Consider the following 23520-nt stretch of genomic DNA (forward strand, 5'->3'; position numbering starts at 1 on the left):
TCTCAAAACATTTCCTAGGCTGGTTTTTAGGGGGGGGCAGGGGTTCCTAAGAGAATAGGGAGACAGAGACTTTCCAAAACACCAACACCATTGCCCCAGAACTGGAGGGAAAACATGCCCATTAAGAGTGTTTAATTTGATCCCTAAACCCCACGAAGCAAGATGCAATTAGTGCAAAGTGAAAGATGCTCTGAGCATGAATTATGACAATGCACACAGCTCCCAAGAAGAATTGTGGCTCAGGATTCAGCTCCTGCCCATTCTCCAAAAATCTCTGTGGTCCCATGACCTCCTGCACCCTTTGTCTACCCAATGGCTGTCGAGCCCATGGTGGACTAGGCAGTTGCCTCCTAAGTTCCAGAAATTCATCCTCTACTGGCAAACCACTCTCCCCACTTTCAGTTGCAGAGCAATAAGTTCTGCAGATAATCAGAGCTGTTCTGTTTTTCTTTTTCGGGGGTACTTCATTCCCTGTAGGCCTGTGGCTGCCATTGGCTTAGCTGCTGTGATGTCAGAGCAGGCCTGGGCAGCAGAGTGCTAAGGGTGCTGCATCGGAGAAATGAGAATCCTCATCCCTAAAGGTCAAGGCAGACCTTTTTATTCATATAGGTAGCATGGGCTGTATCCAATATTGTCTGTCAGCTAGTGTGAGGGCTCTTGTGTTAGCAGACAGGCTAGTTTCGATGTAGCACAGCAGAGGAATCCAAGTCAATAGATGTGCCAGGAGAAACTCAGGGTGCAATCTGCTCATGCATCCTCTGATACAACAATGTTCTGCTGGCACATGTACAGCAGAATACCATTAAATGACTCACACGCATTGGATACAACCCTGTAAGTACTGCCTGAGCTTTCAAATTATGACATGTCATGACAAACCAGTCAACGGTTTCAAGGGAGGATGCTTACAGGACTGTGCAATGGTGGGTGAGCCTGGCATCAAATAATGGTTTGGGGGCTAAGCCCTAGCAAATAAGGCTCAGAAATGCACTGGGGATACCTGCTTCAAGCTTGATATTTTGTACAAAACAGACACAAGACAGCAGTGAAAAGTGTATTTACTCGGAATGAAGTCCCAGTGTGTATAACAAAACCGATTCCTAGGAAATACATACAGGATTGAAGTCTAACTGCATTCAGCAGGTATATACGCCTCTAAAATATTAGGAAGGGGGAGACACAATTCTGAAGAGACATTTTAGATTCTCGTGAAGCCCCATCAGATTGATCACTGCTAGTCATGTGCAAGAACACCCAGGTTTTTAGACACCTGGGCAATCAGATGCCTGGGAATGTTTAAGCCCCAGGTGGCACCCAAAGCAGCTGCTCATCTGCCCGTGTTTTTTATGTCCCTTCTTTGGAAAACAAGAGTGAGCTGCATTTGAAACTCAGGTGCAGGATCTTAATGTTCGCGATGATTCACTTTCGCACGAGGCACACTTTTATGGTTGGCTGCATTACAGCAGAAGGAAAGCTGGGACAAGGGGGAAGAGGAGGAGGAAATGGCTGGCAAAACAAGCCTGGTTCCATCTGGAGAAAACGGGGTGCTTCCATTAGAGAAAACACAAGCAGAACATTTGCAAACAATGCTAACCCGGAGGAGGGAACCCCACACGGTAATGGCCAGTTCAGCTCATTCAGGCAGAAGAGCCATCTACAATAGCATCCTCTTCTCACAGTCAGCAGACAAATACCAGGTGGAATTGGATGGGTTGTGGTAACTTGTGTGTGTGTGTGTGTGTGTGTGTGTGTGTGTGTGTGTGTGTTTGTGTGTGTGTTTGTGTGATGCACTCTTTGTGTCCTCAGAGGCCCTTTCCTCCTTTGCTTGTTCCAGAGTTCAGCCCTGGCACTAAAACTAAAAGTAGTCTAATTCAGGGCCTATTGCTCAGGAACACATTTCCTGCCCTGGGAAGCTGCTTTTTAAAAAATAAATATTTTTTTTATTAATAACACTCCAATTAATAACATATCAAATCTTGCCACATCATAATACAAATAATAAAGCCAGTTATACATTCTGAATTATATAATTTAAAGAGACTTCTCATGTTCTGGCTGGTCAGGGGGAAGGAAGTCTCTTTAAATTATATAATTTGGAATGTATACAGTGGTACCTCGGGTTACATACGCTTCAGGTTACATACACTTCAGGTTACAGACTCTGCTAACCCAGAAATAGTGCTTCAGGTTAAGAACTTTGCTTCAGGATGAGAACAGAAATTGTGCTCCGGTGGCGCGGTGGCAGCGGGAGGCCCCATTAGCTAAAGTGGTGCTTCAGGTTAAGAACAGTTTCAGGTTAAGAACGGACCTCCAGAATGAATTAAATATTTAACCTGAGGTACCACTGTAATTGGCTTTATTATTTGTATTATGATACGGCAAGATTTGATACGTTATTAATTGCCCTGGGAAGCTGCTGATGCTATACATCAGTGGCTTAGCATGAGGAGGGCCACAGGGGCGGTTGCCCTGGGTGCAAAATGCTCAGGGGCACAAAATTTCAACACTTGATGCTGCCTCAATACAGCCGCATGCTTCCATTGCTGGGCTCCATTGAAAATGGCTTCTCTATATGAACCATGAAGTGACCTCTCCAGACAACGGAATGACACTTCTTTTATTATCTCTGTGGCTGCAATCTCCTGGGCGACGCAGACACCGTTAGGCAGTTGAATGCGCATGTGTACTCCATCTGCTTCCCTCTGTCCCACCTACCCTCTCCACATGGCCCTAAAGTGCCGGCAACCCAGGCTACATCACTGGCAGAGATGACACTGCAGGGTCACTAGTCTTTGGGCGTATTTGGAATTTTGAGAAAATATCATGGCCACTGGTCACAAAATGGCTGCCACCTGGCTGCCACATAGCACAAAATTACTGCTATACCCGTGTGGTATAAAACAAAATGCCTGCGCAACTGAAAACCAGTAAAGAGCCAGGATCTCAAAAAAGTCCGGGCATACCCTCTCATCAATGGGGAAAAAGCAGCTACATCAGCTGCCGCCACACTCATTCACAGAGAGAAGCAACGTGCACCTCTCCTCTGTTTGGGATGGAAGGGAAGGAGGGTTTCTGACCCTGGCATCCAATGAAATGTTGTCATGCTTAAGGAAGCATGTTGAATGTAGGAGATAGAAACATTGGGCCAGGGCAAATAGTCCCTTTTGCATTATGGGTTTTGAAGGGATGTTCACTGAGACCATTCACAGGCCCCCATGAGGGGGCTGGTGGGCACAGTGGTACTCATGGAAGCCATGTTGGCAAGTCATGTGATATTGGGTAGATGGACCAATGTACCTGGTTTCTGGCAGTGGCACAGACTCAGACATTAGCCAAAACAGAGCATTTCCTGGGGAGAATAAGTGGGTGTCTTCTTTTCATTGACAGGTTCTGACTGGGCAACATATCTGGGGTAGCAAACCCTGTTTTTCTACCCCAGTGATACTTGGCCAGAAAGGTTGAGGTGCATGGAGCCATTTCCTATGCAAAGACATCTCCCCCCACCTCTATAGGAACATTGTGGTCCAGGGCTCTGGGGATGAAATTTAACCCATGGTGAAAGGGGATGGACTATATAGCTTTTAAGAAGAAATGAACAAAGCAAAATACTTCCGTAAGTAACCAGGGAGAAGAAATGGAAGAAATATTTCTGAGCAATGAATAACAAGTGGAGCATTGCCCTCATCTATTGGGGAGGTTGTTTTTTTTAACAGGGGGGAAGAATCCTGGAGATTTTAAAATAAACATCTTGAATGTTCTGATGAGATACGCATGCTTGGTTATATAAGGGGAGTACAGAGCGTACCAAAACAGCCGACCCGCAAAAGCTGTCAGAACAATAAGTGCAGACACAGGGCATCTTACGACAGGCTACGCCGTACAGTTTTATTTACAGTACCTCTTATCAGTCAGGGAACAGTACGCAGCCTGCCAATTTTCAAAGGCTAGAACTGGGTGTTCTTTCTTTTGCTCAAGTAGATGTGTACGCCAGGCAGGGAGGTTTCTCTCCCCCCCTTTCTCTAAATCAAATCAGCAAAACAAAAAGTGATACCAAGCCAGAAATCTTGCCGTGTACGCATGCATAAAAGGACTTGTTTGGAGGGCGGGGGGAAGGGGGGGGGGAGAGAAAGAGTGTTAAAGCCAAGGCAGAGAACAGAGCGATTGAATATGCAAATAGTTCAATGTTAATTTTACTATGTGAGTCACCAGGAAAATGTCAGCCAGCATCAGTGCTTATTACACCAGGGTTTCAGAAAAACAAGGAGAGATATTTATTAAAAGCACGGAACATCGGGGATGGAACATTCAAAAGCAATACATCAAGGGATGGTTATTTACAGGCTTTTTTTCCTTCTTCCTTTTCTTTTAAAGCCTCTTGTTGAAGCTAGCAGCTTTAATGTAAACAGGTTTGTCCCCCCCCCCCCAATAAACAATGTTTTAGGTGGGATTTTTTTGTGGGGGAGGGGAGAAGGGAGAAAAGATAAAAGGTGGTATTTTTAGCAAGTTGTTTCGACTTGCCTACAGTATAAAGATATCTTCCGATGACTGACCCTGGAGAGATGGGACCCCGTGTGCTGCCAAGAGTCAGCTGTGTGTTTGAGAACATGCCTCATCCCCTTGGCACCAGCTCCTCGGCCGGTCTTCCGCTGGTGTTTGTACAAGCAGATTTATGGGCCCTCTGCTTAATAAAGATACTTGCTCAACTCAGCTGGCAAAAACAGGCGGCTTTTTCCATTCAGGCAGGATTCTGCAGAGTCACCGAGGTCCTCTGAAATGACTGCAAGTCCTCGCTATGCTCTACCCTCTCCCTCACCCCAGGCCCTTGACCTGTGTCCTTCCAACATGGGTGACTGGAAGAAAGTTGGCACCTGCAATTCATACCCCTTTTGCAAAAGCCCAAGCCAAGCTCTCTGCTCTTCCAAAACCAATTCCCCTCTTTGCCGTACACTCACAATCCAGGAATATTTGCAGCTGACCCAGCACTCATTTGGCTGAAAAAGGTGACAGCAATGGGCATAGATGGGGAACAGAGGCATAAAACCAGAGGCTGGCAAATAACTCTGAATTCTGGGGAGAAACGTTTCCAAACTCAACAGTGAGCAAAAGCCTGCCTCAATGTCCCAAAGACTTGCTATCTATTAAAAGCTATAGGAGAAAGTTTAACAGTTCTACTCGTCTAACTCTTGATGCTCAATAGGTAGATGAAACCTTGAGGCGCCAAGCAGGACTCTGTTGGTCTGTTGGGCATCAGGACCACTTGCATTTTACCTGGCTGGAGACTCTTGGGTTAGTCTGGAAACCATGGCCAAGTCCAGGTTTGCAGGACATTTAATCCAACCCCAGAAAGATTGGATCTTTGTATTGTCAACAGGCCTAGCCATTCTGGTGACATCATGCTGCCTGTCAATCACAAGGGCTTATGGTGGCTACTTCTGTTTCCTTCTGTGCCCAAATACTGCTGGATTTCCACTAAAGCTAGTCCAAACTGCTTGCCCGTCACTGTACTGGATGGCCAATCTGAGGCTATCCCTCATGGCGAATTACTCTGTCCTTGTGAAGAGCAGGTTGAAGAATATTTTGCTCACGTGATTCTTCACTATAATTTCAACGAAGATGACCTGATTGGTGGCTCCTGTTCTCCCAAAAATTTCCAGGTAGGGCTTCCAAATGGTATCTGATCTACCTTTTGGCAGACTCAAACAGATTATTAACAAAGAATTGGGCTACATTTCTCTTTCTGGCTGCAAAAACATGAAAGGCAATCTCCCCTGATAAATGCTATCCTGTCCAATGGCTGTTGCAATTTATAATCTGGTTATTTCTTATTAATTTCTTAATTTCTTAACTTACTTTTCATCCCCATATTTTAAGGCAACATGCTTAGACATGTTTTATATTTTCTTGATCTAATATACTTTGTAAGTTATTTTGCTTGTACAGTCATTAGTTTTTGGTTTGTTTGGGTTTGTGATCACATAACGAAGAGATTCGGTGTTCCCTTCAGTGTCAGAAAAGGACCCTGATGCTTGTGCACTTGGCTGGGTTTCCAGATTTGGGTCTGGAATTTGGGTTTGATCCTAGAGCCCTTGCTCATGGTTAACTTATAGTGGGAACATGTGAGCTGGGGTGGTATACAAATTCTTTATCCTTCACTGGTAGTTTTCATCTAAGAATCACCATCTGTATACACTACAAGTAGAAGCTGAGAAGCCTTGCTGTGGCCAGGGTGGGAGAAACATGGTCAGGGTCAAGGCAGATAGTCCACAAGAAAAGGAAGAGAGGTGTAGCCAGAGGCCAAGAAGCAAGATGGTGGCCATGTGATACCTCCACTGTCAGAAGCAGTATGCTTCTAAATACCAGTTGCTGAGGAGCGTGAGGAGCAAAAATGCAGGTGCACTCATTTGGGCTTCTCATTGGGCATCTGTGTGAGAACAGGATGCTGGGCAAGATGGACCACTGGCCTGATCCAACAATGTTCTCCTTTTGTTCTTAAGCAGTAGATAGGAAGTGGGCAGAACAGCCTGGAATTGAAGGAAAAGAGCAGGCTGCAGGAGGAAGTAGAAAAGCAGGTATTTGGAGTGCAAAGCCAAACATATAAATTGTCTCTGCTGTAGCACCTCAGTCCACGAAGAGGCTGGTCAAAGAACCCTGGGAAGTCAATCTTGTTTACTCAGAAGAGTACCAACCTCCATCCATCTCAGTACAATTATGAGTGGGATGGTGCAAGGCCAAGATCCATAAGCCCAGGTAATTCAACAACAGCGGAGGCAGGGACATACTTTGAAGAGCATAGATTTGTACATTGGGCAGTGTGAGAACATAATGGGAGGCACAAGATGATTATGATAAACATGACTCAAGAGTGAATCGAATCAATTTCATACCTCCTTGGAAGCTAGAAAAGAATTTGTGGAAGGTTCTTTGATGGGCAGGGTGGTGGTGTGTGTGTGTGAATTGATAGGATAAGGAGTGGTGCTGGGGAATGTAGACATGAGAGGGAAATGAAGCTGGGAAGAAGGGGCGGAGTCACAGAATCACAGAACTGTACAGTTGGAAGGGACCCAAGGGTCATCTAGTTCAAAGTAGGAATCACAGCTAAATAACCCATGATAGATGGCCACCCAACTTCTGTTTAAACACCTCCAAGGAAGGAGAGTCCACCACCTAAGAGGTAGTCAGTTCCCCGGTCAAACAGAAAGTTCTTCCTAATGTTGAGTTGAAATCTCCTTTCTTGTAATGTGAATCCATTGGCTAGGGCCCTACCCTCTGTACCCAATCTTTATTTAATTGCATCTATTTTTGCATCTTTTTTCTGGTACTATGGTGCCAAATTACCTTGAGATTGTATGGTATAAGGCGATACATAAATAAAATCCTTCTTGGCACTGTTGTGAGTCGGAGTGTTTTCCTGTCCAGTCAAACTGCTCTCTGGTGTCAGAGGCCTCCTTCATGTGATGAGGTGCATCACTTTCAGGTGTAGGAGACTCCCTCCTTCCCCCTCCACATATTTGATGTAAAGCATAATGCTCCCATTCTACCCATTCAGATATACGTTAGGTTTTGCCTTTGGTGGGTCTCCAAGGCGAAGGAAGTTCTTGGACAGCTCTTGGACACATGCAGAGAGCACCTCTCTATGCCACTGGTCTTCAACTTGTGGGTCATGGCTTGATCCAAGCTGGGTTGCAACAGGAGCACCACCATGGTAAAGGGTTTAAGAAATTGGTCCCCAAAAGCATATTTTAGTTAAAAGTGGGTTTAACCCGTCTTATGCATCCTCACTAACTGACCACTAACTGAGTTAGAGGAACTCTTAAAATTTTTTAAAAAATTACCTTCTGTGGTTTCAAGCGTGTCTAACTGTTCCTGCAAATGGTCCAAAGCAGGCTTCCTCAACCTCGGCCCTCCAGATGTTCTGAGACTACAATTCCCATCATCTATGACCACTGGTCCTGCTAGCTAGGGATCATGGGAGTTGTAGGCCAAAAACATCTGGAGGGCCAAGTTTGAGGAAACCTGATCCAAAGCATAGCACAGCTATGACCCATCCGTTATGGTCCGAGTCCATGGGACTTCCTGGGATGAGATCAAATATTGCATGTCTGTATGTTAAACTCTGGCTTCAGAATAAAAAAAACCAGCAAGGTGATCCATATTTTATTTTTATTTTTTGATTGCATTTATATACCACCTGTATCGTGCAAGGATCTCAAGGTGGTGTATATAGTTGTTCTCCTCCTCCCCATTTCATCCTCACATCCTCCCTTTGAGGGAGGTTAGGTTACGAGATGGTGACTGTCCCAAGGTCACCCAGTGAGCTTCGTGGCTGAGTGGGGATTCCAACCCTGCTCTCCCAAGTCCCATTCCAACACTCTAACCACATCAGTCACAAAACAGAGCAACACCATAAGGACATAAGAGGAGTGTTGCTGGATGAGGCCAAGGGCTCATCTAGAATGACATCCTGTTCTTGCAGTGGCTGTGCATCCATTATCTCCTGCAAATGTTGGGGGAATCAGCTGAACGGACCAGAAAAGGGGCAGTCAGGAGTGGGTGGGAGGGAGAAGAACAGAAAGCATTTGCTGGCCTTGAATATAAAACCACTGAATTCCATTTGGCAAATCTTCTGGAAAAAAAGGTTAGCACCTGGGCATCCACAAATCCTTCTCTGAACTCTTACCTATTTTGCATTCGTTTAAAGAAGAAGGAAAAAAATAGATTCTCTTCTACCTCCCCTGGGCTTTGGCGCTGAAAAATGCAGAGGCAATTGATCAGCTGCCAGCTGTCTGCCCCAGCTCCTTAGAATAAAGCAGCAGCAAGTCTTTAATATCTGTCTATATCTTCTGCAAAACATCCAGCGGGTCACAAAATACGCAGCCGGTTAAAGGATAGCAGGCGGGGGGGGGGGGAGCCTCCAAACACACTCATCTGTTCTGAAAGCACCGCTTTGCTATTTTTAGACACCCCATAATACTCCCCAATACCCATTCAGTTTAATGGCTTTATTGAGGAGAAGAACTGGGGCTCCCTGGTTCGTGGCACTTCTGATGTTAGGAAGTAGTAAAAATCTTCTAACTGGTTAAAAATGACACTCGTCCAATTGCCTTTGGTGTGTCTAAAACCTTAATTGTCGTCACCCAGCCTGCTGGATGTAAAGATTCTCGCCGGTTTTCATAGCTTTGATTTCTACTTTCTTCTCCCCATAATTGAGGTGTTACATTACATGGTGCTGTGCTTGGCATTTTCAGAAAGGGGCAAGGAGCTGGACACCTAAACACTCTGACGACCAAGAAGCTTTGCATACGAAACAGGAGGGGGGGGGAAACTTCTTCCTGAGTGGCATTCAGAGTTTCCCTTCATCTTTTTCTCTTTCATTTTAGGCCACGCAAGAAGCAAGAGCACTAAACTGTGCACTTTTCCTGTATTATTATCAGAGTATTATTAAAGTGTACCTGGCAACTAAAAATGACATCAAAATTGCTGCCTGAAAAACTGGAAAGATCTGGGTTGTAACGGAGGAACTGAAAACAGGTAATGTTGAGAATACACAACCGGCGATTAAAGTTTCAGGCAATGGTGGGGGAGAAGGTAAGATCACTAAGCAGAATTGCTGTCTATAGCCACCATTAGTTTAATTTTATGGGGAAGCAACAGGCATAAGTTGCTATAGCACAAGAGACATATTCTTCTTTCAGCAGAGGCCAACCAAAAGATGATTCCGACTTCCCAAACACCCCAATTTTTCTTTTAAGTAATTCAGTTCAAATTTACAATTCCATGTTCTCAAGCAGATCACTGAAGAGCATCTGTTCGAACACTAAAATGACCTCGGCATTTTTTCTCCCCCCTTTGTTTAGGTGTACAAATGCCTTCCGTGAAACTGCTCGCCCCCCACCCCACCCTCTGCCGCTGTCCACTACAAGGCCAGGTAAACAATGATTCATATTTTCCCAAACCTAGCCATTTTATAATTTAGCAAGGTGCCCATTGTTCTGTACCCATTAAACTGTTCTTAACTGCAGTGACATTTGAGGAGGAGGAGGATGGAAGGAGATGAAGAGTGAGAGAACGACGGGAAGGAGCAGTAAGAAGGTAAGACAGGATGGATTCAGAATGGGCAGATAAGGGACTTGCAGATTTTGCCAGGATCAGGAGTCACACTAAGAGACACCAGGAGAAGAATGCCATCTCCTCCAAGTTCAGCTAAGTCAACAGCACTTGTGAGGACAGGTGAAAAGATGAATAAGCTTGAAGCAGCATTCACTTCAGGGTAGGAGTGATACAACACTTATCACCTCTTAGGCATAAGAGTAAGACCATTTCTCACCTGTACTACCAAGACATCTCAATGCTAGTGATGCTTTCTTTGGCAGCATAAGCCTGTTTGCCAAAACCCCTTCAGTGTGTCTATTTCTCTTGCTGATACCTTTTATGAGTGCCAACAAATGGCCTAACCCATTGGCCGGCCTTCTGCATTCATCCTTCTAGAGCAGGGATGTCCAACTCCCAACAGATTGTGATCTACTCACATATAAAAAACTCGCAGTGATCAGGTCAATGTTGTCGAGCTTTTTTTTTAGGGAGGAATGTCCCATTGGGGGAGGGGGTTCAGGTCTAAGTAGCTGAACAATATCACGTTATGGAGAGGAAAATTTCTGAATTGAGTAAGGGGGAGAGGTGGAAAGTCACTCATCAACAGGTTGCTAAAGAAACAATCTGCCTCCCAGCAAAAACTCCATCTGCCGTTTCAGCGATCATGCAAAAATGGAGGATGGGCCAAGGGGGTGGGGCTGGATGCTATTATGCCACCGCAAAGGAACCTCCTGGGGATTGACCAGTCAAACGCGACCGACCTGTTGGACATCCCTGTTCTAGAGCAACTGATCAGTACAAGGGCTCCACCCTGGAGGGAAGTGACAATCGACAGATATATCAATGGAACACATGGGATTGCTTAAGGGCTCCCAGGCCCTTCTTCCTTGTTCAAGCTGATTGGCTCCATTCACAGTGTGTGGGCTGTCAACCATAAGCAGATGTTGGCTTTCCTGCCAATCACATGAGCAGCGACCCACATCCCTTCTGTATAAAGAAAGGAGAAGTGGAAGAGTTGCCAGTTCCCAGCTTGTGCCCAGAGGATTAGTAACCCAGGGATGTCACAAAAACATTTAGGAGAGCCAGTCCATGAAGCCACCTCAAGATGTGATGCTGTCTTCAATGGACTGGTATGACTTAAATGGTTTCATTTGCGTCCAGATTTGAAAGTATAACATCCCAGTCCAAGCTTCTTCATCCCCAATTGTTGCTGTATGTTGTGTTGAGCAACAATCTGGAAGCAGCTTCTCATAAGGCCAACTGATTAACCCAACCGATTCAGATCTACTGAAAAGAAAGAAAGCTGGAGAATCGGCATTTAGCCTCCCAAAGACACCTTCTGGAAAGGTATTTTGAACATGATCCCATCATGCTGAAGTTCTGGTTGGTGATACCTAGTCCAACATCCTCTTCTCACAGTAGCCAACCGACGCCCCAGTGGGAAGCACACTGGGGTTATTTTTGAACTGGAAAGTAAATCTTCCCTGGGTCAGAACAGCTGGTGATTCTGGGTTTTATATGGTCTCCCACAATGTGGGATTAGTGGCTTGGATCACTTGCCTGAGTCATCTGGAGTGGTTTGTTTGCTGGACTGTGTCAACATGGTGTGGGTCTGCTTGATTTAGCTGGCAGCTTGTGGTTCCTGGTGCTCTGGAATCTGGATGCAAGATACCAAGGAGTTCTCTTATGTAAGCCCATAAAAAGGAATGGGAATAGACAGTTCCTGGGTGCAATTGGTCTCTAGTGATGTAATAGCTTGCTCCTCAGCTAACAATTGTATTTTTTATTCAGCTTTGTCATGGCCAATGAATAGTACAATAAAATTATTTGGATTGGAGCTAACAACTGAGCTTTTTGGCCAAACCAAAAGAAACTAGCAAGATAAGAAGCTGAACTCAGAGTAAGACTATACAGCTGAAGGGGTGGGATTGTGTAGTTAGGACAGTGCTAGACCTCTCTCAGCCCAATACCTAGGATAGGTGTTGCCAGTCAGAGCGGAATGCATGGAGGCAGATGGGCAAAGACCTCACCTGGCATAAGGTAGACCTTTCTGCTCCAAAAAGAAACTAATATGGTGGTGGTGAGTTGGGATGGGGCATAAGTTCAACTGAGTTTATATTTAAGAGCTGAAGATTCACATTTTCTGAACGAGCGTGAGAATCGAAACACAGACAGAATCTGAAATTTCTTTGAAATTCGCACTTTTCCAAATTTCGTAATGCAGTTCTCTAACCAAACAACGTTTACAAAACTGCATTTAACAGAGGAAACTGTGGCTAAAAATGAATGTATTGGTGGAGCTAGTTTACATTAGTCCAAACTGCAAGCAAAAAATGTGTTTTATTAAGAGATATTCGCAGGAAAAACCTAAAGGAATTTCATAAGGATTAGGGGGAAAATTCACAAATGGCTGCAGAAGTATGGAGAACTGAAACAGACTGCAAAACTGAGAAACTGAGGGACCTGAAATGGGTGGATCCCGCTGAGACCATATAACACTGGTACTGAAAGACCTCAGTTGGCTCCCAGTACGTTTCTGGGCATAATTCAAAGTGTTGGTGCTGATCTTTAAGGCCCTAAATGGCCTTGGCCCAGTATACCTGAAGGAGCGTCTCCACCCCCATCATTCTGCCCGGACACTGAGATCCAGCTCCGAGGGCTTTCTGGCAGTTCCCTCACTGTGAGAAGCGAAGTAACAGGGAAACAGGCAGAGGATCTTCTCGGTAGTGGCACCCACCCTGTGGAACGCCCTCCCATCAGATGTCAAGGAAACAAACAACTATCTGATTTTTAGAAGACAGCTGAAGGCAGCCCTATTTAGGGAAGTTTTTTAATGTATGACATTTTACTGAGCTTTTAATTTTCTGTTGGGAGCCGCCCAGATGGGGAAGCCCAGACAGATGAGCAGGGTATAAATAATAACTTATTATTATTATCCCACCCCTAGTGGTGAACTGCTTCCAGCCTGACCCTGGGCAACGTGACTTCCCCGCTAGATGGGACCCTACAGGAGCTGGGATGTGCCCCTGGTTGCACAGAGAGGACTTATACACAAAACTTTCCTTCTTGCATCCCGTTTTTCATCATAACAATGACCATTCCGTTAGCATAGAACATAGACCACGCCACCCAAACTGATCAGGGGATAAAGGCACACACCCAGAGACACTCCCCTCTCCCGTATATTTAGCCTGTTTACACCGAAAGCGCCACGAAAATGAACAGTCACGTTCTTGGCATCAACCTTTGCTGTTGAGTTCCTGCCAGAACAACTCCAAACAGCATCCCCTTTTCCAACCACAGTTTCATAACTCGCATATTTTCTGACGTTGCAATCCTCAGAAATTTCACAGGCACCAGATACTCCCTTCCCCTGCTAGCCTGTGAGGGCCATGTGCTATTAATTAAAATAAAACGTGGGCTATATTTGTATAGTGTGAGTGTTAAAACTGATGAGAAAATTGGGGGAGGGAAGCAAGAGGAAAAGAAGGAGGAGGGAGACAAATATGGATTTGTAAAAAAAAAAAAGTTTAAAAAGTGGCAAAGCAAATTTATGCATTGCCGTCACTTTACTACCTAATTAATTCAGTCATTTTTTAAAAAAAAAATCCAACCACAATTTTATTTATGTTCCATTTACCACATCAAAAGTGCAAAGCGGAAGGGGGGGGAGAACACGCACACACAACAACACTCCCCACACACTGATGCTAAAATAATACCTCAAGGCATCTATTTTTAATCAGTCTAAAAAAACACAAAACGCTGGATTCTATACAATCTCTCTTGGGCAGACCACCAACGCTCAGAAAGGGAAACAGCCAAGTCTTCCAAGCGCCCTTGCTGGCTGCTGAAAACTGTTCTTGACAAAAAGAGAGAGAGGGAGAGAGAGAGAAAGAGAGAGAGAGAGAGAGAGAGAGAGAGAGAGAGAGAGAGAAAGAAAAAAACCCCACAGAAATCCATAATGGCCTCAGGCTCCTCTCCAATCTATTTTCTGCTCAGCTGGTTTTAAATGAAGTTATTATGAGTCATTAAAACACCCGCAAGCTTGTGGAAGTCAGCCAATTACAATTTTAAATTTAGCCTGTTCTCTACCCCAGTCCCTTGGTTTCTTCTGTTGCCCACAAAAAGCCACTGGGTTTGCTCTGGTTTAATTTCTCTCTCTATGTGTCTGCTCCTTGCACCCCCCAAAAAGACCCCCCTCCCCTCCACACCCAAATTCCACTCAAATTTCACATATATATTATTAAAATCATATGGGATGCAGAAGCAGATGGGATAAAATGTCACACAGAGACCTTCCCAGTTTTGCATGTCTCAGATTACTACTACTACTACTACTAATTCTATCACACATATACTCATCAAAAGTGTGTCTTAGTTTTTGTTTTGAATGTACATATAGTTCAACAACAGACTTCTAAGCAGAGCATGGCTGTCAGGGTGATGTCATCATACCTGAGGTCTTTTTTTCATTTTCAAACCTACAGGGTAATTGTCTCGGCCAGATTATTAAAGGACTATAATGCCTGCCCCCGGCAACTCCCAACATCCATGTAAGTGAATCCCTTCCTGAAGGATCAGTGACACAAACCAAGCTAGACTGTTGCAATCCTGGTGCAGAAGTAATTGGCATCATCTCCCCAAATCCACATTGGACAAGGAGGACAAAGACTCTAGGAACAGAGGAAGACATGGAGGGCACATCCTGGGAGCTGAACCAGAGACCTTCCACCTGTGAGACCCGATGCTCTACCACTGATCTAGCAGGTCCTGGTTTCAGGCATCAATAACTATTCCAGGGTCTTCTGCAAACCCCATCCATGTTGTGGCCAGAAGAGATGAACCACCCACTCTAAATGGTGCCCAGAGGGCCCATCCTCGCTACTGGAAGCACAGAAGCATCCCCACAACAGCCTTGAAAGGCAGGCCTGTATGAAGGGCATCACTGCAATGGAGCTGGAGAGTTTAGATGGCATCCTGTGATCACTTGGTGTCTTCTGAGTTACAACAGATGTTTGACTGGATTCTGAGCCTTCCTGACTCCCCTGAGGTGGCTGCTAATGCCTAGATGGCTGCCACAGGACTGTTGTTAGCCAGGGCTCCCGCTTCTTCCCCGGACCAGCTTTTCGCCGCCCGTCCATACGGCTGCAATGAGCATCCCGCCCTATGCTAATAGCCGCAAGACAGATGAATGCTCAGGTGTCACTGATAATATGGCTTCTGCCTCTCACCCTCCCTCCTCTCCGTGAGCAGACAGTGAGGGGCGGCTGAGAGCTTTCTCAGCGCGCCACCAAGACATCAATTCTGCCTCTTGATTTCCTTCAGACAACAAGAGCGCGAGGCGTGCACGCTCAACGGGCAGCTTCTTTAAAGGGAATTTTAGAAGGGGTGGGTGGGAAATCAGCATTTTGGAGTGGAAAGCACAGGGGAGGCAGGCTCAAAGGCACCCGGGCCACTCTTCCCATGAGGAGTGCAGTCAGATGCTTGTGGAACACTGCTGAGGATGGAAAGAGTGGAGCATCTATTTTGGGTCCATGTGTCATTTTGGTTCAGCAAAATAACAAACAAACCCCCAAACCACACACACACACACACACACACACACACACACACACGAGAGAGAGAGAGAAAGTAAGTAAGGTTATTACATAATTGCTGCTCCCCCACCCTTGAAGTAATGTTCTATCCAACAGACTGAGCTGCGAAGGGGTGGGGTGGGATGGGGGTAATGGCGACAAACCCCATTCCAAAAAACCCAACAGCATGTGTTCCGTTTCAGAAGGCACAGAGTGTACTGTACGGCCTATAAAACTCCAAAACAGCCTCCAGACACTTCTGCAATCGTCCTCCATCAAAACACTTTGCCTTGCATACAAAAATAAGATACAGGGCTGAACGGAATACACAATCAGGCCATTACAGTACAGGGAGGCTGCTACTTAGCAACGAGGGGGCTTTAAAGCTGAGATGCAGGAGAGGAAGCAGAAATCTGTCGAGCCTGTTGGGCAAATGATAAACATTAGCAGGTTTTTGTTGGGTTGGGTTGGCGGGGGAACTACAGAAGCCGTGCAAAAAAAAGAGGGGGGTGAGGAACAATAGTGTGTGTGCTTTTTTGGACTGCGTACATTAAAATAACAAAAGGGGGAAAGGAGAGGGCAAAGGTTCTGAATAAATAAATCAGCTCATCATCTGATGTTCAGCTGACGGCTAGCTGCAAACATGGTTGAAGTCCCATTGCCTCCAACCCAAAAGGATAGAGGGGTGTTTTCTAATACAGTGACCTCCGCTGAACTCTTAGAATGTTCTCCATCTCGTGCAGAGGTCTACCAGCTTTTTAAAAAATGAAATGAAATGAAAACATGAAGGGCTGGCCAGAGGGTGGAGAACCCATACAGTTCGCAGAACCGCCAACGGCACCGGACAAAAATAATCCATGACTTATTGGCTTTCAGAAGGGTCTCTTGGCATCGTCTTTGGTGCACGGTCTGGGGGGGGAGGAAAGGGGGGCTCTCGTCAGAACGCTGTAAATAGCGGAACGGAAGGGAGCTTTAAAAACAAGAACGAGAGACAGGCAAACAGGAGTGCTGAGAAATAAAATGTATTTCATCAGGTAAAGGTTGCTGGGGGTGGGGGTGTGGGAGGGGAGGGAAACATGCTGGCTGGCTGCATCAGCAGCAGTGAAGATCTTTGCCAGAACAGGAGCTCAGACGCAAAACCATATTATTCTAGTCAGCTTAAACTCTGAAAGCTGGGGGGGGGGTAGTGGTTTGAAAGGCAGGAAGGCGGGGTGGGAGAGAGAGAAAGAAATGTATTTTTCATCAGCAAGTGTATAATTTATAAACAGCATTAAACAGTTTGTGTTTTCTTTCTCTCTCTCTCTCCCCCTCCCCTTCTCTTGGGTTGGACGGCACTCAAGCCTGCATTAATTTCTGCTCTGGGTACAGTGTGTTCTTGGAGCCGCATCTGCCAGTGATCATAAACTCTCTGGAATGCTGGCAGAACATCCAGACCCTGCCAGCAAGCCGATGACATCACTCTGGGAATAAATTCGGGATGGCGGCCAAAACTCGAGGCGGCGAGAAGGGGAGGGGAGAAAAGGAAGAGAGTGGGGTTTTTTTAGAGAGACTCTGGAACAACATGAGCACTTCCTTTTCCTCTTGCTCTTTAAAAAGCCCGCTCCTTTGGGTTGCATCCAACTCACTTCTACTCAGAGTAGACCTACTGGAATTAGTGGGCCAAAGTCAGCTATGCTTGTTGGCTTCACTGGGTCTGGTGTCAGCATGACGGATGTTGAATGGAGGCAACCCTTTGGGGTCACTTAGAGCAGTGGTGATGGCCTCCTGTTGTTCGGCTCCAACTCCCACTAGTCCCAACCAGTGTAGGCAGTGGCCAAGGATGCTGGGAGCTGGAGGCCAACTGGGATAGCTCAGCTGGTAGAGCATCAGACTCTTAAGCTCAGGGTTGTGAGTTTGAGCCCCGCGTTAGGTGAAATATTTCTGCATTGCAGGGGATTGGAATAGGCGAGCCTTCCAATTCTGTGATTCTGTGAACATCTGGAGGGCCCCAGATTAGCCACTCTGATCTAGAGGAAAAGATACTTGATTTTTAAAGGTGTCTCTAGAACTACTTGAAAATAAGTCTTTGAGGGCAACAGTGAAAGGGAGGGGGGAGAGACCAATGCCAAATGACTCATGTTAAAGGAGGGCTGAGTGGATACCATGGAATATTCATAAACAGCCTCACTGCTTAGGGGGGAAATGAAAGCACAAGAATATTGACACACCGTGCAGATTCTTTGAATGATGTGGGGAACTTGTTTGACTAAGGGAAGTGGAGTAGAATAGAGGCAAGGCGCTGGATATTGTGGGTGGAAAGGGTGCAAGGTGCAGGAGCAGGAAAATGAGAAAGTACGGAGTCCAGTGGCAGGAAGAACAAGAGGCAGGAGGGTGGAGAAGGAAAGGAGGCCAATAAACTCCTTCCCCATGAATTCTCCTCATTTCTGAAGCACACAGGCTTTGGTCAAGAAGGTTGCAACTGGGTAGCAAGAAGATGGTCCTGATTATTATTGGAGGGAAGCAAGACTTGGGGTGTTAGGGTTGCATTTGAGGCCTTGCATCAAAATAAGCAGGCTAAGGGGGGCTGCTGGTGACTGTTCGGTTGCTCCCCCCCATTTAGACCTTCTTTTGTTATCCAGTGCATTTTGCCACCCCTTGTTCAGCAGCCTCATCTGCACCAGGCTGCCAAATCCACCCGTTTGTCTCTAGCAGGACACTTCTCTATTCTTGTCACACAAGAAGCTGAAGTCGAATAGCCGGCACTGCCTCACTTCATAGAGACATAGACATCAGAGGGAAGGGTAAGGAAGGCAGCTTCTCCCTTTCAAGGCTCTCATGAAGAGAAAGAAAGTGGGTGACATGAGGACAGACACCCCCCAGGACCCCCAAATTTCAATTGCACCCAGTATATTGCTCCAGCAGTCATGGTGCAAAGGTTGCTTGAAGTTGACTGTTCATATAAACAACAACAGACCCAGAATGAGCCAAAAGGTGAGACTAGGACCTTCTAGGGTGAGGGACTTCTCCATTTGCTTATGTCATCAGACCAACAGGTGCCATGGACACTCATGGCCCTATATCACCATAATTTGGGAGGCATTAAAAAGCATCCTCCACATTCAAAATGGCATAAGATCTGGGGATCTTGGGGGACGCTGGTGGCAAGTCACTCATGGTGGCAAGACTTGGGTCATCAACGTACAACCCAGCTTCAGAGTTTGCCTTTGCAGCCCTGCTCACTGGGAGCAGAAATGCCACACCACATTGATGAGGGCATATGACCGGGTTGGGAAGATCTGTAGGGAGCATGGATTGCTGCCACTCTCATTCACCTGAAACCCGTCCTCAACCCATCTCTGCAATTGCCAAAATAACCCTCGTTGAGGAACCGGAGCAGAGATGGGTATATTGGGTTCCTTATCCCGGCACACTAGTCTGCTCCTCTCTGCCCAAAGCAAAAGGGTCACACAGGTGAGTTAGGAGGCAGAAAGTGTGGCCAATCTGAGTTGGATCCAGAGTTTGTAGTTACCTATCAGTGCCTTAGGAGCATTCCATTTTTACCATATGCCACTGCCCCACGTGTTCCATGCCTATGTTAACAAATAGGGTTTGTGTGCTTTGGATACCTATAGTTATTTGAAGCATGCATGCAATGGTTGCTATAAACACTGCCATGAGAAAGCACACCCACACAAAACTATAGACAGAAAGAACAATGATGGAGTGGTTTTATTGGAGAGTGGCACTGTGAGTGTTGATCTTTATGCCACTTGGTACAACATTTCGCAACACTGTGCCTCTGTGCTCTTTGTAGTGCCCATGTTGTGATTGTCTGCTCATCGGCCTTACAAAGGCACCATATGCAAAAATGACATTGTTATTATTTCTAAATATTATTCAGCTCATGATCTGCTTTGCACAAGCGTTTCAAGCAAACGTATAAATGCAAGCAAATGCATGATGCAACAGAGGAAAACAAAATAATTAAAAAACAAAGCAGTCAAACCATTAAACAAGCTCACCGCTACCTAACATGGATATCATCAACAAAAAAGGGGAGAGGATAAACAATGGCTGGCAGGAAAAGAAACAACACTCAAATGCCTAGGAGAAGAGAACCTATTAGTCTGACTGTTGTTGCCAGGTGAGCCTCCCTGGGTGAGCATTGCATAGACAGGGAGCCAACACCAAAAAGGCCTCTTCTTTTTTAGGCATTTGCTTTGGGCATGATCCTCTGGAAGTGGAAGTGGGTGGAAAACACCCCTTGAGAGCATTCTGAACAGCAAGCTACACCAGTCCACTCATAAGATGAAAGGAAGTCGAAAGAGAAATAGAAGAATCCACACCTGGGCCCAAGTAGGGATTTTGCTTATGCACCTGCATGGTTTAAGAGTGGATTAGAGAAACTGTTGGAAGAAGAGGGTGAAGGGTTAGCAAGGGCTCTTAGCTGCTATGGCTCAGCAGAGATCTCTTGCTTTCAAGGGACCTGGTTAGCCACTGCACTGCCCCATCTCTTCTGCTTTCCTAAGATTCACTCAGAAATAATCTGGAAGTGTGTTTTTGATTTACCCTACTGCTTCCCAATCTGACAAGTGATCTGTGGTCAGGTTTCCCTAGATGGATCAGGGTGGGGAGCCATTAGACAAGGGTGTTAGCAGAAATATTGTTTCCTCTTTGCATTATCGTCCCCTTTTCCTTTTTTTTTTATAATATTTTTTATTAAACAATTTTTATGTTAACACAAACAAAACATACAAAAACGAACAAGAAACATTGACAAAACAAAAAACAAGTACCATTTCATGTCCTAATTTCTTAAACCTTACTTCCTCGACTTCCTCTTGCTTCCCGTTTCTGTATTCCAAGTTCTTACAATTATTCAGCGAATCTTCCCTTATTTTATAATAAATTTATGTTAGTCATCCTTATTTTCTCCGTCTTAACCATTACTAATAGTAACCATTTATTTTAAGCCCAACATCATTCTAACCGTCATTAATTTTATAGTATTTCTTTAAATAATCCTTAAACTTCTTCCATTCCTCTTCCGCCGCTTCTCTTCCCTGGTCTCGGATTCTGCTCGTCATTTCTGCCAAACCCATGTAGTCCATCACCTTCATCTGCCATTCTTCCAGTGTGGGTAGGTCCTGTGTCTTCCAGTACTTTGCAATAAGTATTCTAGCTGCTGTTGTAGCATACATAAAAAAAATTGTATCTGTCTTTAACACCCCCTGGCCGACAATACCCAAGAGAAAGGCCTCTGGTTTCTTGGGGAAAGTATATTTAAATACCTTTTTCAGTTCATTATAAATCATTTCCCAGAATGCCTTAATCTTCGGGCACGTCCACCCTTCTCCAACCACATCCCCCCTTCCAGTTCTGCAAAACTGTGTCGCTAAGATCACATTCACTGCCAATCTGATTTGGGGAAGATTTCTTGGCTCTAAAACCATGACGACTGAAACCTAGGGATGAACCCAAACCATCACATTATACCAAATAAAACTCTATCATGTTGCTTCTCCATGGCACACCCAGACTCCTGGTCAAAGCCAGGGTGGATAAAAATCAAAGATTTAATCTTTAAAAAAATAAATAAATCAGATTTTTTAAATTTAAATTGGATTTTTAAAATCAAATGCTTTTGTAGGAAAAACCTTTCTAAAGATAGCTTTCTATTTAAGTTACATTATAGTCAAAAGGACATTCATCAGGAAATAAGAATATGTTTTAAGTTTTTCATGTGTGCTAAAACTCAGTCTAAGGTGTGTGGTTTTTTTAATGTTTAACCACATCAGCTAACAAACAGTGATACATATGCTATAATGTTATTGTTTTAGTTCAGGGATGTCCAACCAGCAGGTTGTGATCTACTGGTAGATCCCTGGCTGATCCTGGTAGATGGCGGGATCCTTGTCAAGTACAAAAAGTTACGGGGGGAGCTTAAAAACTCTCTGCAATCCCCCCAAAATGGCTCAACAACTCTGGGCAATCCACCCACCCCACCACGCCCCCCCTCCCTCCAATGACAATGGGTAGATCACTGCCAGTTTTTTTATACTGGGAGTAGATCACAATCTCCTGGGAGTTGGACATGCCTGTTTAGTTAAATAAATTGTTTAAATTGCTATTAAGGAAATTATTCTTTTTTCTCCTTCCAATAAAGTACAGCAGAAAAGTTGTCCAAATATAAACAGTTAACTTATTAAACCTCACAATAATTTCATAATTATCGGTCTATGTATTTTAATAGTATAACCAAATCTTGTAATTTTTGATATAACTGTAAAAAAAAACAAAAAACCAACCATTCTGAAAATTTATTATTCCAAAAATGAAACCTTCCTCTGGTTGTAAGTATTAAGATTATACCAGCAAGAATTAGTCTTTCTGCAAATAAATAAATAAATCAAGTCTTACTGACTAGTGATTTCAATCGTGATTTCAATCAATTTGATTTCAATCAAACCCACCCTGGTCAAAGCTGAGCCACTCTTAGGAGCACAGGAAGATGCCTTATATACCATGTCAGGTCCTTGGTCCATCAAGCTCAGTATTGCAGTATTACAGCTGCCCTCCAGGGTTTCATATGGGAGACAAATCCCAGCTGTACCTGGATATGCCCCACCAGGAATCTCATCAGCTCTTCTCTTGTTAGGGCTGGTCCATTTGTGGGTGGCTGCATTTCTGGTGGGCAGAGACTCAGAGGGTGTTGAGAAGAGGCCCAGGACAAGGATTTCAGTCCTCCGGCGCACAATACAAAGATACACACATTTGTGATGGCAGTGCGGCAGCCCTGACCTCCATAGGGCACATGGAAACAGGGGCTGCCCTGATCAATCCTGTTATTTAATGCGAGGGTTTATCGTTTGCTAATTGATTTTTTAAAATAAAAACCCCCTCTATCATCAGGTATCGCTCGTAAACACTTGATTAGTTAACGCGCATCCAAAGTGAAATTAAAAAACGCCACACACACTCTAACTTCAATTAAGCCCGAGGTTTTACAACGATATAGCCAAATACTACAAAACATGTTAAGTGCAGGCAGGGGTGGGAAATGGGACAGACAGCAGATAGGGGGGCTGGCTGGTCCACCTAGGGAGTCAATTTCTAATTAAACAAGTTGTGAATTTATCCGAGAGAGAGAGAGAGAGAAAGAAAGAGAAAGAAACAGGTTTTAAAAAAACAATCCGTTGTTCCAGTGTTAAGAGGAGGCCTTCATTCAGTCAAATCAGTGTAAGCTTATCTGGGGATGGAGGGAGAGCAAAAAAAGGAGGGTGGGGGCAGAGAAAGTTGGAATAAAACAGCCCAAGGGGGTGCCGGTAGCTTTCATAAACAACAGCCCTGGAATTTAACGCGGTTGTTTTCGAGCACCAGAGCAGCTCCTCCCTCCCTCCCACCCAGGCAGGCAGGAAAGGGGAAAAAAAACCTTTCATGATGACAAACTTGGCTCGACGCTCACTGTACATACTGTACCCGCAAAGCAGGCAGGCAGCCAGCCAGCTGCTGGCACTGGGCCAAAACGACAACAACAAACAGAGGCAGCGTGCGCCAGAGAGGAGAGGGAGGGAGGGAGGGGAAGGGAAAACACAGCTGAGAGGCAGCAGAACGCTCTCTCCACACGGGCTGACACCGTGCTGTCCCCACCGCCGGACAGCGCGATCGGACACTGGGGAATCGCCGGCAGGTTTGGCCAAACCTGGTTTTGCAATCCTTGCATTCGGTGGTTACAGAATATTCACACACACAAACACACATACGCCACTCTCTCTTGCATGCACGCATGAACACAAAGCATGAATTCTGTATATCTTGTTTCCTAACATGATCTATTCAGTCAGCCAGCTGCTTGCATGGACTCAAAGGCTGG

The 23520-nt window shown here is 45.1% G+C and overlaps 1 protein-coding gene across 2 annotated transcripts in view; it reads right to left on the reverse strand.

The window, feature by feature from the left end:
• Positions 1–23520, reverse strand: part of ZBTB16 (zinc finger and BTB domain containing 16) — a 183359-nt gene that overhangs the window by 71786 nt on the left and 88053 nt on the right. The gene's annotated exons all lie outside the window — the stretch shown is intronic.

Source organism: Podarcis raffonei, chromosome 15, assembly GCF_027172205.1.
Source record: "Podarcis raffonei isolate rPodRaf1 chromosome 15, rPodRaf1.pri, whole genome shotgun sequence".
NCBI lineage: Eukaryota > Metazoa > Chordata > Lepidosauria > Squamata > Lacertidae > Podarcis > Podarcis raffonei.